The sequence below is a fragment of the Chelonia mydas genome, chromosome 10, assembly GCF_015237465.2.
Source record: "Chelonia mydas isolate rCheMyd1 chromosome 10, rCheMyd1.pri.v2, whole genome shotgun sequence".
In the NCBI taxonomy this organism is placed as follows: domain Eukaryota; kingdom Metazoa; phylum Chordata; order Testudines; family Cheloniidae; genus Chelonia; species Chelonia mydas.
This window is the reverse complement of record NC_051250.2, coordinates 47,891,968-47,907,882: the sequence shown is the minus strand read 5'-3', so window position 1 is coordinate 47,907,882 and position 15,915 is coordinate 47,891,968. Positions and strand designations below refer to the sequence as shown.

Sequence of the window (15,915 nt, the reverse complement as noted above, 5' to 3'; positions counted from 1 at the left end):
GCAGTTCCTCAGATTTGCCACCTAAAAAGAAGGCCCATGGTTGGGAATCTCTCTCACGTCCTCAGCCATGAAAACCAATGCAAAGAATTCATTTAGTTTCTCCGTAACGACATCCATTCTGCTCAGCACTTTGCTCCTTTAGCATCTCGATCGTCCAGTGGCCCCACTGGTTGTTTAGCAGGATTCCTGCTTCTGATGTATTTAAAATTTTTTTTTGCTATTACTTTTTGAGTCTTTGGCTAGCTCTTCTTCAAATTCTTTTTTGGCCTTCCTAATTATATTTTTCTATTTCATTTGCCAGACTTTATGCTCCTTTCTATTTTCCTCACTAGGATTTAACTTCCTTACATCAGTGCTGAATCCAAGGACAAGGAATGGAAAGGACAGAAAGAGAGACTTCCCCATCAATCTTGCAGCATCCTATGCCCTGCATGTGTAAGGGGACTATTGTCCCCTTACTAAAACTTAGTGGGGGCTTTTGGTTGGCTTGCTCCCAGTACCAAAGAAAGGAGAAGGGTCAATGTGAAATCAGGACCCTGAGACTAACAGTCCCCAGGAACAATGGGGAGAGGCCAATGCTCCAGGTCAGCCTGACTGACAGGGCGGGCAGGCTAATCAGGGAGGCAGCAGGCCAGAGGGGGTCCCGTCGTTGGTGTGACTTGGAATTGCCTGGGCCAGACAGAGTGGGGCCGAGCTAAGGAGAAAGCAGGGGCCCGTGCTGAGCTGGGGGGCAGAGCTGTGCCAGATCCAGAGAGAACCAGAGAAGCAGCCCAGGGGGAGCAGATCCGTGCTGGGAGCAGAGTCACAGAAGCAGCTCAGGGAGCAGACCTGCGCTGGGAGGAGAGCTGCAGCAGCCCGAACCAGAGGGGCCAGAGAAGCAGCCCAGGGAGTTGGAGGCCGAGCAGCAGCAGTGCTGAGGCAGACTCGAGCTGGAACTGGGGCTGAAGCAGTCTGGAGTCGGGTGTGATAAGCAGCTGGGGAGAGCGAGGGGGACCCTGGGCAGCAGGCCCAGCGCAGGGAGATTCCCCCAGCCAAGAGGCCTGTAGGCCAGACTTGGGGGGAATCATAACCCTGACGGTGGGTGGGTGGTGACACTGGGGGGAAGGGTCCTGCCACCTAGAGCCTGAAGGCGTGTGGCCCCTGCCAGAGCAAGTGTCCGACCCGGGGCATCCCTGCAGCACAGCCAGGGCCTGGGCAGGAGGCCTGGGACTTGTGAGAAACAGGCTGTGAACTGCCCTGACATTCCAGAGACACTGGTTGTGATGTCCCCATGCCGCAGAGCGGGGTGATGTGTTTTCCTTTAACCGTTCCCATTTTCCATTATTTTTTAAAATTGATTGCTATTTAATATATTGTATTTGCTTTGAACTGTATATAATGATCAGTGGGTCAGGAAAGTGTCCAGTGCGGAGAGAGCACCCCGGAGTGGGGACACCCTAGCCCTTGCCCTAAGTGACCATGACAAGGTTGGGGTTGAGCCCCCAGGACTCCTGGGCCCAGCCTTGTTGGGGTTTCAAGGCCTCTGTCACACAGGAGCGTGGAAGGGGAGCCCTCAAGGTCAGGCAGACCTCTGGGTAAAGGGAGTGGGAGCAAGGACTCAGATCCTTTCGCTAGCCCATTTCACCAGGGTAGTGTCTAAGCCAAGAAAATTCCCCACAATAGCAGGACTATTCCCCCTCGTACACATGGAGATCTCCTAGTAGCTAGCCAAACATTGACCATTCCTGAGCATGCTTAGCTTGGGAATTCTAGCAAGACCCAGCAATTTGAACTGACCGCCTTCTGAACCTCAGCAGAGAGGCGGCAATCTTCTTACCAGAGGCGCTGGCCCTTTATCAATCCTATATTAGCTAAGGCATGTCTGTGAGTGAGGACAGGGGTAGCTGTCTCTTTAGAGCTCTCCAAACAGGAAGCATCTTTCAATAACACATACAGAACCCACTCTCACACTTTACTCAATACCAAGTGCTCCCCGGATTTAAATAAATGCCAGGATGCAATAACACAAAATTAGCAACCAAAACTGAAGCTGAGAAGCTCTCCACAGTCTCCAGGATGGCAGGTAATAAATGCAAAATGTTGCACAACATACATTAGTATGTTTGCATAACAAAAACGGCAAAAGCCATTGTATCTTCTTCCCCACAAGAGAGACATACAACTTAATTCTCTCCTCTGCATAATGGAATTGTATCTCCATTCAAACACACATCCCAAGTGACGTTCAAATCACGTTCTGAGTCTGGATGAAGCATAGCAGGTCCAAGGTTCTAGCTCTCTCCACTCAGCCCATTTGTGCCTAGAGTCGTACAGCGCAAACAGGATGGGGGTGAAGGTCAAGGACTCCCTGACAGAGGCCTGGAGAAGCTGTAATGCCTGAGTATGTAGGATCGGGGGACATTGCAGCACTAAAAGGAAGTGATACCCATTCTGTTCAGCACAGGGTACTTAAAGTTCACAGCGGGAGAAGAAACCCATTGGCAGAGGATGAGCCCAATGTCAATTTCTATTTCCTGGGTTTCCACAGGCCATAAATGTTTGTATAAGGTAGTTTGTATGAGTGTGGGTGGGTTTGCTTTGCCTTTTTAGTCTTTTCATTTACTATTAAGAAAGAAAGGAAGAGAAACCTTCCTGTGCTCTCTATCTAACAACAGTGCTTTCCTCTTCTTTAGCACTGTCTACCCCAGTATCTAAAAATGAAACACAAACATTGATGAGTGAAACCTCGCAAGATGACAGAGCACCAGATCCTGAACTGGTGTGATTGATGCAGCTCCACTGAACTCAACATGATGATTTGAGCCCCCCCGTCAGTAAGGCCTACATTTTCAAGAGTGGCATATCATCTTGGATATCTCAGATTAGAGGTCACAAGTTGAACCAAGATGGGCCTGATTCTCAAAGGGGCTGTGCGCCTGCAGCCAGGGTGTTGTAACAATTTGTATAGTGGGGGTGCTGAGAGCCATTGAACCCTGTATATGATGGAAACCACTCCAGGAGTCCAGGAGAGCTGGCTGTATTTTAAAGAATCCTTATTGAGGTTACAGGGACAAACCATCCCGATGTGTAGAAAGAATAGTAAATATGGCAGGCAACCAGCTTGGCTTAACAGTAAAATCCTTGCTGATCTTAAACACAAAAAAGAAGCTTAGAAGAAGTGGAAGATTGGACAAATGACCAGGGAAGAGTATAAAAATATTGCTCGGGGATGCAGGAGTGAAATCAGGAAGGCCAAATCACACCTGGAGTTGCAGCTAGCAAGAGATGTTAAGAGTAACAAGAAGGGTTTCTTCAGGTATGTTAGCAACAAGAAGAAAGTCAAGGAAAGTGTGGGCCCCTTACTGAATGAGGGAGGCAACCTAGTGACAGAGGATGTGGAAAAAAGCTAATGTACTCAATGCTTTTTTTGCCTCTGTCTTCACGAACAAGGTCAGCTCCCAGACTGCTGCACTGGGCAGCACAGCATGGGGAGGAGGTGACTAGCCCTCTGTGGAGAAAGAAGTGGTTCGGGACTATTTAGAAAAGCTGGACGAGCACAAGTCCATGGGGCCGGATGCGCTGCATCCGAGAGTGCTAAAGGAGTTGGCGGATGTGATTGCAGAGCCATTGGCCATTATCTTTGAAAACTCATGGCAATCGGGGGAAGTCCCGGACGACTGGAAAAAGGCTAATGTAGTGCCCATCTTTAAAAAAGGGAAGGAGGAGGATCCTGGGAACTACAGGCCAGTCAGCCTCACCTCAGTCCCTGGAAAAATCATGGAGCAGGTCCTCAAGGAATCAATTCTGAAGCACTTAGAGGAGAGGAAAGTGATCAGGAACAGTCAGCATGGATTCACCAAGGGCAAGTCATGCCTGACTAATCTAATTGCCTTCTATGATGAGATAACTGGCTCTGTGGATGAGGGGAAAGCAGTGGACGTGTTGTTTCTTGACTTTAGCAAAGCTTTTGACACGGTCTCCCACAGTATTCTTGCCAGCAAGTTAAAGAAGTATGGGCTGGATGAATGGACTATAAGGTGGATAGAAAGTTGGCTAGATTGTCGGGCTCAACGGGTAGTGATCAATGGCTCCATGTCTAGTTGGCAGCCGGTATCAAGTGAAGTGCCCCAAGGGTCGGTCCTGGGGCCGGTTTTGTTCAATATCTTCATTAATGATCTGGAGGATGGTGTGGATTGCACCCTCAGCAAGTTTGCAGATGACACTAAACTGGGAGGAGAGGTAAATACGCCGGAGGGTAGGGATAGGATACAGAGAGACCTAGACAAATTAGAGGATTGGGCCAAAAGAAATCTGATGAGGTTCAACAAGGACAAGTGCAGAGTCCTGCACTTAGGATGGAAGAATCCCTTGCACCACTACAGACTAGGGACCGAATGGCTAGGCAGCAGTTCTGCAGAAAAGGACCTGGGGATTACAGTGGACGAGAAGCTGGATATGAATCAACAGTGTGCTGTTGTTGCCAAGAAGGCCAATGGCATTTTGGGATGTATAAGTAGAGGCATTGCCAGCAGATAGAGGGACGTGATTGTTCCCCTCTATTCGACATTGGTGAGGCCTCATCTGGAGTACTGTTTCCAGTTTTGGGCCCCACACTACAAGAAGGATGTGGAAAAATTGGAAAATGTCCAGCGGAGGGCAACAAAAATGATTAGGGGACTGGTACACATGACTTATGAGGAGAGGCTGAGGGAACTAGGATTGTTTAGTCTGCGGAAGAGAAGAATGAGGGGAGATTTGATAGCTGCTTTCAACAACCTGAAAGGGGGTTCCAAAGAGGATGGATCTAGACTGTTCTCAGTGGTAGCAGAGGACAGAACAAGGAGTAATGGTCTCAAGTTCCAGTGCGGGAGGTTTAGGTTGGATATTAGGAAAAACTTTTTAGGAGGGTGGTGAAACACTGGAATGCATTACCTAGAGAGGTGGTGGAATCTCTTTCCTTAGAAGTTTTTAAGGTCAGGCTTGACAAAGCCCTGGCTGGGATGATTTAGTTGGGGATTGGTCCTGCTTTGAGCAGGGGGTTGGACTAAATGACCTCCTGAGGTCACGTCCAACCCTGATATTCTCTGATTCTAAGCCAAGGGGTGCTCCAGCACCTATTCCTGCAGCTTCTCTTGACTTCAAATGGGGTTGTGGGGATTCATTACATTGTGTCATTTGACTTGCGTCTCAAAATCAGACATCCCAAAATTGACGCATCCAAAATGGGTGGATGATTTTGAAGATACCTTGGGCAGACGGTACTTTTCCATAAGAGAAAGAAGGACTACCCCCATTTTACAGATGGGGAAACTGAGGCACGAAGAGGGGAAGTAACTTGTTCAATGTCACATAGGAAATTTGTGATAGAGCTAAATGAATATTTCTCCAAGCTGACAGAATCTATTGTGCACATTTACACTGAGTGAGTTTCTTTACAGGCATATTATTGACTTGGCTTCTTCATGAACTCATATATATTTAGCAAAGTTTTAAAATATGGATCCAGGGGAAATTTTACAGCTCAAATCATTCACTCAACAGGCCTCTTTAGTGCTTTATTGTACAAATGGGCATGGAAACTTATGTGGTCTCATTCCAGTACAGAGTACAGAGATGCTTTCGGGTGCGTATCATAATGGCTCCAGAAATACCATAATAACCCTACAAAGTAAAATCCAGCATAAACCAAAGGGCCTGCTTGATAGCTACACGGCCTGCAAAACTGTATTTAAAAAGCAAAGTCAGGTTGTCTTCCATCTGGAGGAGCCTGGGGAAAGTACTCAAACCTGGGAAACAACTTCTTTATCTGCTTTATTACGTTTTTCATTTCTACAATTCTATGACTTTAAAGAGCTAAAAAGTTGTATTTATTTACTTATTTAATCCAGCTCTAGAAGAAGTGGGGAGGCTGACTGTGAACAGGGACCTGCATTTCAATCTTCCACCCACACCAAATATTTATGGCCAAATTTCAAATCCCTTTTCTGCTGAAAGGCTACTTCCTACAACCGCACAGAGTATGTGCGGGGAGTACAGTAAGAATGCATGGATGTTCTTATCTGGGAGCTCCCAGACAGCACTCCTACACTGTTCTCCACAATGACACCTGCTGGGAGAGATTGGGATTGGAGCAGCGTGGAGCAGTGGAACCTCCTCACTTATGGGGGAGAGGGATAGCTCAGTGGTTTGAGCATTGGCCTGCTAAATCCAGGGTTGTGAGTTCAATCCTTGAGGGGGCCATTGAGGGATCTGGGGCAAAAATTGGGGATTGGTCCTGCTTTGAGCAGGGGGTTGGACTAGATGACCTCCTGAGGTTCCTTCCAACCCTGATATTCTATGACTCTATGACTTAATGCGCCTACAATTATCCCTAGTTGACTCTTTCTGGTGGCAGGTGGAACTGAAAAGTTGGCAGCTCCCACACAGCAGCGTGCTATACTCCCTCCTACCGTGCTTCCTGCTGGCAGAGACTGGGACTGCTCTAGCTGGCAGCTCCCTAATGCCCAGAGTTTACACCGTTCCCTACTATGACGCCTCCCTCGTAGCACAGGGACTCCCCTTTCATCCAAGTGCACTCAAGTGGCAGAAACATCTTACAGAAGAAATAAGTTCCAAGAGGGAGGAGAAGCCCTGATATAAGTTCTGTCCTCCAAAAGGTCCATTTGTTATCCCTGGTTGGAGGTTGGGGGGACCTTTCCAAACGACCAGCAAAAGAGGAGATAAAAGCCAAATTGCTCAGCAGTTTACAAGTAAAAATAAAGGCTCTTACTTTTAGACCCGCTGTCTGGGATTTGGATCTGATCGAATTCCCAAGCTGTCACCCAAACTGATGGCTTGTGCCACCCACAGCACAGCTGCCTTGGAATTCGGAGGCTGTAGCCCCCTTGTGCTCCCCTGTACCCACTAGCGACCCTTAAGGGGCATCATCAAGAGGTCTAAATAAATAACCCAACAGAACAAAGACCGATTAGTGAGCCCCTCACAGAATTGCAGCTGAAGCACCGCATATGTTTATTCATAGCTGCTCAAAGCCTCAGTCCTTTCCCCAGCCCTTGGTTATCTATCCCAGGGAGCTCAGAAATGCTGATCTGTTTAAAGTAACACTTGTTGCACAAGCGTAATTCTGCAAGCGCATCCACAATTCTGCCTCCCTTCTTTCTCGCCCTCAGCCCCACAGGCCTCACTAACCAGATGCACTGCTTTAAATTCCCTTCATTAATCCCCTCGCTCTCTGCCTCTCCACCTGCCTTGTCACTTCAGGGGCGGCACAGCGCATTTCTGTTACCAGAGGGCTCGGCAGGGAACAGCAGATCGGGTAGAAGGTGATTGCTGCTCACTCAGATGAATGTGCATGCAGATATTCATTGGTTTTGGGGGGAGTTGTTTGTTTTCAGAAAAGCCCTGAACAGGATAAAATAATTATTACCAAGGGGGAACAACCCAACAACTTATTTTCCAATCAAATTCCAAGCCTAGCAACCAAATAATACAAGTAAAATCCCTCTAACTGTTATTCCACGTTGAAATCCATCACTCCGATTCTCAGCTGCTCATGATCTTGGAGCAGCACAAAGGTGGCTTTAAGAGACCTCTGCGCTCTGTTTTGGGGGGGCTTGCTCAGCTCAGGGTAAGTCAGAGCAGCCATAGAACGACTCTATCTCATGCTCTGCCTTTTGTAACTCCCTACAGACCCACCACAGAGACGAGCTGTAGTGAAGCATGCTCTGGCCATCTTTACTCGTGGCTCATCATCTCCTCCCTCCCTACTCTTGGCCCCGGCCCCATCCCCTTCTCCTCCCCACTCTGAGCTGATAGAGAGCCATTAAGCCACTTCTATACCAGCGGGGGAAGGCCCCTGCACAGAGGCTATTCTTAGCAGCTATTCTCATACTCCCTCCTTATCTCAAAACCATCCCCTGCCCCTTCAAGGCCCATTCATATTTCCAGAGCAGCATTAATGTTATTGAGTCAGGCCCTGAATTTTTAAATGGGAGCCAGAGAGTTCAAGAGAGGGGAACGAGATGGCGAAGACCAGGAAAGAAAAGGATTGAGGCTGGGGAGAGAAGAAAAAGAAAATGGAGGAATATGGAGGAAGTAAGGCCGAGGTGGAGAAAAAAAAAGGAAAGAGAGTGGAGAGAGGGCTAAGGAGAGGAGAGACTGTGAAACACAGAGAGCAGAGCACCTGCCCGCCCAGCTCCAGCATTGCTTGCAGCTCTACTAATTTGTTTGCAAAGGAGAAAATGAAAGAGTCTGATGGGCTGAGCTGAGTTCCCCCCTCGGGTTCAGGAACAAGTGGCCTCTCAGGTTTAGCAGCATACACACATGCACTCATGCAGAAAGGCACTCAGCCTGGCAGGGCCTGTCCTATGCCAAGACGTGCGCGCAGGCCTTGAGTCTCATTAGACGAGCCCTTTGGAAAACAATTTTCCACAGCTTTTCAATGCCTCAAACCCCTGAACCGCTGAGCGCCTTCATGCCTCGCCTTGCCGCAGCCTCCTTGCTAACCCTTCCTTGCAGAGGCTGTCTGTGGGACAGAGGCCCACAGCCTTAGCCCAGCCCCAGCCTTAGCCCAGCCATTCTAGAGGGGTGGCCGGCGATGATGTGCGTACCAGAGGGAAGGCAGCAGCCGGGATTACAGACCTTGGCAGGGTTTGTTCCAAACTGAATCCAGTCCATGTGAATGGGGTTGGCTGACAGAGGAACCTGACACCCACCTGTGACCAAGAGGGAGCATCTCTAGGGAGGGGAGGGGAACTCAGCTTCCAGGCCCTTTTGGTCCTTGGCCTTTCTGTTCATCCTTCCAACAAAGGGGCCAGTTGTACTGGGGTTATTTAGTCTGCCCTCTGGGATGACTTCCACATGTCTAGATGCCCTCTGCTAGCCAAGATGCCCTCCATCGTCCCAGAGACCACCCTACCAGGCTGCAGCCCCAACATTTGCTATCTTGCACCACTTCAGAGTCCCACACAACTCCAAGCACCAGGCCTCAGTCCCAGCTACAGTCCACCATGATCTTTTTAAGCAGATCCCACTGCTTGAGAAAGCTCTCATCCCCTCCAGTGCTCCCTGAAGCTGGAGTGCCCTGAACCAGCCCCAGTCACGAGCTGTTCCTTGCACTCCTCTAACTGCCTCTGTCTGTCGCTGAGTCACCTCCAGCCAGGTCAGGCAGCACTGCATAACACTGGCCTCGGATCAGCCATGCACTCGGACACACACTCACCCTGGTCTATCGCAGTCTTTGGAGAGGGGCCCAGATAGGTGCAGGACTGCGAGGAGCCGAACAGATTTCTTTTAAGGGAGGAGAAAAGAACAAACTTCCCCTCTCCCATCAGCATCTCTCTAAGAGAAGAATCAGTTCAGCCCAGTGTAATTGCGCCATTGTTCCATTTTTAATTAATGAAAGAAAAAACTAATCATTGAATTAAACTTCTCATTACTCCAGCTGAATACCCACTAAGTAAATTTAATTACTGTACGGATTGGGTCTCTCCTGGCCTATTTCATTAGCTGCTGATAAAGATGGGGAAAGGAGACTGGGAGAAAGGAAGCCAGAGGTAAATGACTCAGCAGAAGTCAGAAGGCTCCCAGTACCGGCGAGGACTCAGCAAGCTGCTTTGGGGAAGAACCTCCCACTGCTGCCAAAAAACCCTGGGATGGTTCCTCGAAGGATAAATATTCCTCCTTTCCCCAATCTGCCTCCTTCCCAGAGGAGAGCTGAACCATCTCCTGGCTTTGCGCCATCCTTAACCGAAGGGGGAGATCCACTGGGGTTAGAATCCCAGCCGCCCTCTGCTCCGGTTTAATGTCTCTGAAGTACAGGAGAGTTCTCTGAAGGAAGGGGGCTGGCTAGCAGATTGTTCAGGATTAGTCTGGCGGGCTGGTGCCTTGGGAGATAACCCCTTTCTTTCTGCAGCCAGATACACTCTGCAGTGATCTCACTTTTTGGACACATGCACACAGTCCCTGCACCTCTGCTGCACCCTCCAGACAGGAGTGAGGTGAGGTCCCTTGTTGAGCGTCACTTCTCCACCCTGGTTAGCAGGGGCCACTCTTGCAGCTGTAAAATTAACTGCTCTCCAACCCCGGCTCCCCCTCCCCTATCCATCCCCCATGGGATTAAAAGAGTGTAGATCAGAGGTTCTCAAACTTCATTGCACCACAACCCCCTTCTGACAACAAAAATTACTACATGACTCCAGGAGCGGGGACCAAAGCTTGAGCCCGCTCGAGTGCGGGTGGGAGGACCAAAACCGAAGCTCAGGGGCTTCAGACCCAGGCAGGGTGCCTATAACCTGAGCCCTGCCATCCAGGGCTGAAGCCCCCAGGCTACGGCTTTGGCCCCGGTAAATCTAACACCAGCCCTGGAGACCCCATTAAACCAGGGTTGCGACCCACTTTGGGGTCCTGACCCATAGTTTGAGAACCGCTGGTCTGGATGGACTGAGATGCAGCCAATTCCTACCAGCTCAGTGGACAAGGAGCTAATTCGGGTTCCGGCTCACATTCCCCCATGTGGTCCTCCTGCTGAGCAATAGATAGGGGCAGCTTCTTACATTCGGTCTACATGTGCCCCTCGCTTTGGCCAGCCTTTGCTCCTCCAACCCAGGCTCAAGGCTGGGACATTTGACCCTCCAGACTTGACCAGCTCTGAAAGCGGAGCTGAGCTTTAACAGGTCATCACGCACAGGGGCTGAGAGTCAGCACGTTCCGCCTCGAGAAGGAGTTTGTGGTAATGAAAGGGAGGGATGTATATTAAAGCAGATGTAAAATGCTTATGGTGTCCTATCACGTTGTTGGATAACAAGACAACCGGTCAGCTTCATCACATTTTCAGCCTGCGCCAGGGTGGGAGTGTTGTCAGGTTTTTAATACTGTGCATCTGGGGCAAGTGGCACAGCTAGGAGTGAGTTAGGGGTGGCTCCTCCCAAACAAGTGGCAATGAAATCTTGAAAGCACATTCCAGCACATATTTTATTTATGCCACATTTCCAATCCTTTATCTCTGTCACGTTCCCTCTGATTCCCCCTGTCCCCCCCCACTTTTGAAATACATTAGTTAATGTGGAAACAATATTGTCACCAAAAGCAGAGGAGTTTAGTGACATCTGCCAAGCATTTCATGTCAATGTATAAGATGCTTTGGGAAGCACAGGAGTTTGCGTGTCAGTTTCCATGACCACTTAGGTGGCAAAAATGTTGACATGGTTACATTTCAGATTGCAGGAGGCTGGGATGGAGTGGGGGAGGAGGTTAGTGAATAACTAATTTGTGTTCTTTCTTCTCTTATTAAGCAATCCTGGATAGTCAACCAAACAGAGTGGTCAAAGATTCCAGTAGCTAAAAGGCACGTTACTTAATGGGCAACTCTGGATCATGCCACTGTCATTGCTGCAGGAGGAGGAGAGAGCGATGTATTTGCATGCCCCCAACGAGGTATCTTTTGGTATTAGGATACCAGTTCGTTCTCAGTCCACATGAGGCTGTCTGGATGGGGCTCTCATGGGGTTCTCTAATGACAACAGTCTAAAAGCAAATGACACTTTGGGGTGAAGGAATTTCTCATTCCCATGACCTTACTATACCCTCTGACTCAGGCCCAACCTTAGATGTGTTTGTGCCTTAGGGTATGAATTGTTTGGCCTCCCTTCCATGCATCAGCAAAGCAGACTCCACACCTATTTCCCGAGGCATCCTTGTCTCTCTTTGCCCCTGATCTCCACAGCTGTGTGTGGATGGGCTGTGGAACTGGTCTCCTCAGATGACCCATGCTTCTGAGGGTGGGGCCCTCCAGGCCAGGCCCAGGTGCTTCATGCAGTGGAACTCCCCCAGCATTACTATGCTCTCTTGACATGGGGCACAATGAGTGGCCGCCCATCCAGCCTGTGCCTTGCCCGTCCCACCTTTGATGCGGGTGTTGGGTCATCCACCAACGCTGGTTGCAGGGTGGGCAATGTTGGCTGTAATCCTCCCTCAGCAGACCACGAACCCAAACTCGGAGGATCATGGGAGTTAAACAGGCCAAGCCATTTTTCCATGGCTTCTTAGAGGACAAGACTGTTTTGTCTCTGCCTGCAGTGATCTTACTGGCCCTAATCCCATAAATGCCTTGTAGCAGAGTCACTGCAATAAAACAGTAAGCTGAGCCTGAGCCAGCAGTATCTCTTGCAGCTTTATCCCAGCTCTTTATCCAGGGAGTGCTGGCCTGCCATCAGAGCAGAGCAAGATCCCGAGGAGGAGATTAGCCTCCCCTACTAACTTCTCTGGCAGAGAAGGGAGGGTCACAGCGGCGGGGGGAGCGTAAAGGTCGGGCTGAAGGCCAGGCTTCGGTTAACACGATTTAGAAGCATTAGGCCTGCTGAAAACGTGGAGATAAGCCAGCAATGGACTTGGTGGTTATGATGTGACTTTCACGAAAGCTCGATGGCAAAGAGTTAAATAGGCACATGGGTGCCCTGTTATCTGCACTCCTCAGGGAGCGAACAAGGCTAGCCAATTCCTTCCAAGTCTGAAGCCCCAGCATAAGCGGGTGTAATTTTGACTGGGACAGGACCGGCAGCCACTTAAGTAAGAGCTGAATGTGAGCCCTGGAAACAGAAAACTTCCAGCAGCAAGTGCTTGTGGGAAGCCTCAAGAGCTAGAGTCTAGGCGGGGGCAGGGTGCATTGGGGAAGAGGTGGCTGCATCTGGCAGTGCATTCAGAGACCGTGGCCTGGCGAGCCCAGCATCACTGCATTGTCCTGAGAGAGTGCTGGGGAACAGACTCACGTTCATGCAGTGTTTTGTTTTTTCCTTCCCGCAGCACAAATGTATCCTCTGGGCTGGGGGAAAGTCTTCTCTATAGCTGAAGGCATCCCCCTTGACATGCACAAGGCAAAGGCCAGATTAAATACCGCTTGACTTGAACGCACCACCTGGTATAACCAACCTTCAGGTGTGGTCAGATCACCTGATACATGGCTACATCTGCTCCTTACAGCATACCCCCACAGGGTGCTGCCAGGCCCCCACCTCTCACCCCAATCTCCCCAGTCTCTGGGAACTCTGCCCTGCCACACACAGGCACGTGGTAACACCCTGTCAGTTCCTTTGCTATCTCCAGTCCCTGGAGCTCCTCCCCATCACAGAAAACTACCATCAAAGACCTAGACTTAAGCTTTTTGCTTTGTCTAAATTTAGCTTCCAGGAGCTCTCGCCTGCAATCCCCTATGTCATTGGTACAGCATGTACTGCGACCACAGGCTCTTTCTGAGATCTCTCTAAAAAACAATCCATAGTATATGGCTCATAAGATCTGACACCTTCACACCCACTAGGCAAATACCCTCACAGTTTTCACTGTCATCACATTCCCAGCCATCTACACAGTATTTCTAATGACAAAACTCCCTCCTACCACTACAACCTGTTCACTCAGCATGCCTGGCTCTCCTGCTCGTAGAAGGGATGCCTTTTAAGGAATCTGTTCTTCTTTCCATTCCTGCTTGGTCTCCTAACATAAGAACATGAGAATGGCCATACTGGGTCAGACCAATGGTCCTAGTCGATATCCTGTCTTCTGATAGCGGCCTGTGCCACATGCTTCAGAGGGAATGAACAGAACAGGGCAAATATCGAGAGATCTATTCCTTGTCGTCCAGTCCCAGCTTCTGGCAATCAGTGGTTTAGGGACACCCAGTGCATGAGATTGCGTCCCTCAACATCTTGGCTAATAGCCATTGATGGACCTATCTTCCATGAATTTATCTAATTCTTTTGTGAACCCATTTATATTTTTGATCTTCACAACATCCCCTGGCAATGAGTTCCACAGGTTGACTGTGCATTGTGCAAAGAAGTAAGTCCTTAAGTTTGTTTTATACCTGCTGCCTTTTAATTTCATTGGGTGACCTCTGGTTCTTGTGTTATGTGAAGGGGTAAATAACACTTCCTTATTTACTTTCTCCACACCATTCATAATTTTATAGATCTCTGTCAACTCTCCCCAACCCCCAAGTTCTCTCTTTTCTAAAATGAATAGTCCCAGTCTTTTTAATCTCTCCTCATATGGAAGCTGTTCCATACCCCTCATCCTTTTTGTTGCCCTTCTCTGTACCTTTTCCAATTCTACTACATCTTTTTTGAGATGGGGTAACCACAACTACAAGCAGTATTCAAGGTATGGGCAGATCCTGGATTTATATAGTGGCATTATGATATTTTCTGTTTTATTATCTATCCCTTCCCTGACGGTCCCTAACATTGTTAGCTTTTTTGACTGCCACTGCAACATTGAATGGATGTTTTCAGAGAACTATTCACAGTGACTCTGAGATCTTTCTTGAATGGTAACAGCTGATTTAGACTCCATCATTTTGTATGTATAGTTGGGATTATATTTTCCAATGGGCATTACTTTGGACTTATTGACATTGAATTTCATCTGCCATTTTGTCACACAGTCACTCTGTTTAGGGAGATCCCTTTGCCACGCTTCACCATCAGCTGTGGACTTAATTATCTTCAGTAATTTTGTATCATCTGCAAATTTTGTCACCTCACTGTTCACCTCCTTTTCCAGATTATTTATGAATATATTGAACAGCACAGGCCCCATACAGATCCTTGGGGGACCCTGCTATTTACCTTTTTCCATTGTGAATAAAGGATTGCGGAAATGAGCTGAGAGGTGGGTCCCACCTCTGCTACATCCCTGTATGCTGTAGTTATTCAATCTCTCTCTGTCCTTGATCCACCCGTTCCGTAACCATTCCTTAGGCTCTCAAGGCATCTAGCTAGCTAGACCTGCTTGTACTGCAGACACAATGCATGTCTCACTTGGCAGGGAGCATGCTGAGAAACAGAACTGGGTAACCCCATCGCCATCCTGACTAAATTGCTTGCTAGCCAGCTACCTCCACTGGCCCCTAAGTCTGTGTTCGCTTAGGTCCCCTGCACCTCCCCATAGTGACACCATTTAATCTGTGTCCCTGCCTGTTCTAACCCCCAGCTGTGCTAGCCACTTCCCTCTGTTTGTCCCCACCACGCTTGCTCAGATCCCTAGCACCCTCTGGCCCCATCTCCATTTTGATATAGACTCACATAATTGGCCAGGACCCTCAACTGATGTAACTGGCCTCACCTCATTGAAGTCAATGGAACAACAGCTAGTTACTGTGAGGATTTGGCCCTCTGCTCCTGTTCCACTCCATTGCTGGCCTCAGCTCAAGAAGGAGGTAGCCCTGGCATACCCTGCCTGCTGGCTGGAGTTTGTGCCAGACAGAAGAACGACAAAATGTGGGGCTGAGAGCCCAACGTGTCTGTGCCTTGGGGAGTGACCGTCTTCAAGCCTCTAGGGCAGTAGGAACAAATCTAGGTGCTTTTGGACCTATCCATGCTCTTTGTGCTGCCTCCTTCCATGGCCACTCCCATCCCTCCTTTAGTACCCCTGGTGCCAAACAGCTCTGCCCACTCCTAGCTTCCTCATTTTAAACGAGGCCCCCAGACTTTTGAACCCTGCCCACGGCTGGGGAAATTCCAGCTCCCTTCTGCTCAAGGATAGGAAACTCCCTGAAGCTGGCACCAGCAGCTTCTCCGGTTCCCCCAGGGCCATGTCTGAATCCCCTTGCTTAGCAAGAGCAGTCCCATCAATTTCAACGGGATTACTCCTGGAGTTAAGATGCTACTCAGTGGGTCAACTCCTCAGCTGGTGTAGATCACTGTCACTCCAGTGAAGTCAATGGAGCTACACCAATTTACACCAGGTGGGGATCCGGCCAAGAGTGAGTCAGGGTATCACAATCTGGCCCTCATTTCGGCTGGTCCAGATAGTTCCAGTTCATTGACAGACCAGCGTTGCACAACAGCACCTCTGGCCCTCTGAAGGACAGCCTCTCCCCCCAGAGCACTGGCCTGGGATGTGGGAGACCCTGTTCATGTCCCTGCTCCGAATATTTGACTC

General features: G+C 49.1%; 1 protein-coding gene across 2 annotated transcripts in view; it reads right to left on the bottom strand.

The window, feature by feature from the left end:
* Positions 1-15,915, bottom strand: part of LINGO1 (leucine rich repeat and Ig domain containing 1) — a 450,166-nt gene that overhangs the window by 160,567 nt on the left and 273,684 nt on the right. The gene's annotated exons all lie outside the window — the stretch shown is intronic.